The following is a 2,415-nucleotide window of genomic DNA, read 5'->3' as shown; positions in this document are numbered from 1 at the left end:
AATATACGATATTTGTTTTCCTCTTCTGACTTACTTCACCCTGTATGAGTTGTCTCTAGGTATTTTTTGATTTCCTCCTTGATTTCTTCAGTGATCTCTTGTTCATTTAGTAACATATTGTTTAGCCTCCACGTGTTTGCATTTTTTACGTTTTTTTCCCTGTAATTGATTTCTAATCTTATAGTGTTGTGGTCAGAAAAGACGCTTGATATGATTTCAATTTTCTTTAATTTACTGAGGCTTGATTTGTGACCCAGGATGTGATCTATCCTGGAGAATGTTCCATTCGCACTTGAGAAGGAAGTGTAATCTGCTGTTTTTGGCTGGAATGTTCTGTAAATATCAATTAAATCTACCTGGTCTATTGTTTCATTTAAAGCTTGTGTTTCCTTATTAATATTCTGTTGGGATGATCTGTCCATTGGTGTAAGTGAGGTGTTAAAATCCCATACTATTATTGTGTTACTGTTGATTTTCTCTTTTATAGCTGTTAGCAATTGCCTTATGTATTGAGGTGCTCCTATGTTGGGTGCATATATATTTATAATTTTTATATGTTCTTCTTGGATTGATCCCTTGGTCATTATGTAGCGTCCTTCCTTGTCTGTTGTAACATTCTTTACTTTAAAGTCTATTTTATCTGAGTATTGCTACTCCAGCTTTCTTTTGACTTCCATTTGCAGGGAATATCTTTTTCCATCTCCTCACTTTCAGTCTGTATGTGTCCCTAGGTCTGAAGTGGGTCTCTTGTAGACAGCAGATAGATGGGCCTTGTTTTTTTTATCCATTCAGCAAGCCTGTGTCTTTTGCTTGGAGCATTTAATCCATTCACGTTTAAGTTAATTATCGATATGTATATTCCTAGTACCATTTTCTTAATTGTTTTTGGTTTGTTTTTGTAGGTCCTTTTCTTCTCTTGTTTTTCCCACTTGGCATTTGCTGTAGAGCTGGTTTGGTGGTACTGAATTCTCTTAGCTTTTGCTTCTCTGTAAAGCTTTTGATTTCTCCATCGAATCTGAATGAGATCCTTGCTGGGTAGAGTAATCTTTGTTGTAGGTTCTTCCCTTTTCTCACTTTAAATATGTCATGCCACTCCCTTCTGGCTTGTGGAGTTTCTGGTGAGAAATCAGCTGTTAACATTATGGGACTTCCCTTGTGTGTTATTTGTCATTTTTCTCTTGCTGCTTTCAATAATTTTTCTTTGTCTTTCATTTTTACCAATTTGATTACTATGTGTCTCAGTGTGTTTCTCCTTGGGTTTATCCTGTATGAGACTCTGCGCTTCCTGGAGTTGTGTGGCTACTTCCTTTCTCATGTTAGGAAACTTTTCGACTATAATCTCTTCAGATATTTTCTTGGGTCCTTCCTCTCTCTCTTCTCCTTCTGGGACCCCATAATGTAAATGCTGTTGCCTTTAATATTGTCCCATAGGTCTCTTAGCCTGTCATCATTTCTTTTCATTCTTTCTTCTTTATTCTGTTCTGCAGCATTGAACTCCACCATTGTGTCTTCCAGATTACTTATCTGTTCTTCTGCCACAGTTATTCTGGTATTGATTCCTTCTAGTGTATTTTTCATTTCAGTTATTGTATTGTTCATCTCAGTTTGTTTGTTCTTTAATTCTTCCAGGTCTTTGTTAAACATTTCTTGCATCTTCTTGTTCTTTGCCTCCATTCTTTTTCCGAGGTCCCGGATCATCTTCACTATCATTATTCTGAATTCTTTTTCTGGAAGGTTGCCTACCTCCACTTCATTTAGTTGTTTTGGGGGGTTTTATCTTGTTCCTTCATCTGGTACATAGCTCTCTGCCTTTTCATCTTGTCCATCTTTCTGTGAATGTGGTTTTTGTTCCACAGGCTGCAGGATTATAATTCTCGCTTCTGCTCTCTGCCCTCTGGTGAATGAGGCTATCTAAGAGGTTTGTGCAAGTTTCCTGATGGGAAGAACTTGTGGTGGGTTTAGCTGGCTGTTGCTCTGGTGGGCAGAGCTCAGTAAAACTTTAATCCACTTGTCTGCTGATGGGTGGGGCTGGGTTCCCTCCCTGTTGGTTGTTTGGCCTGATGTGACCCAACACTGGAGCCTACCTGGGATCTTTGTTGGGGCTAATGGCAGACTCTGCGAGGGCTCACGCCAAGGAGCATTTCCCAGAACTTCTGCTGCCAGTGTCCTTGTCCTCACAGTGAGACACAGCCACCCCCTGCCTCTGCAGGAGACCCTCCAACACTAGTAGGTAGGTCTGGTTCAGTCTCCTATGGGCTCACTGCTCCTTCCCCTGGGTCCCGATGTGCCCACTACTTTTGGAGTCTCTGTTTTCCCCAGTCCTGTCGAAGTCCTGCACATCTGACTAGCCTTCAAAATCTGATTCTCTAGGAATTCCTCCTCCCATTGCTGGACCCCCAGGTTGGGAAACCTGAC

Source organism: Physeter macrocephalus, chromosome 15 (assembly GCF_002837175.3).
Source record: "Physeter macrocephalus isolate SW-GA chromosome 15, ASM283717v5, whole genome shotgun sequence".
Classification (NCBI taxonomy): domain Eukaryota; kingdom Metazoa; phylum Chordata; class Mammalia; order Artiodactyla; family Physeteridae; genus Physeter; species Physeter macrocephalus.
This window is presented reverse-complemented; position numbering follows the sequence as displayed.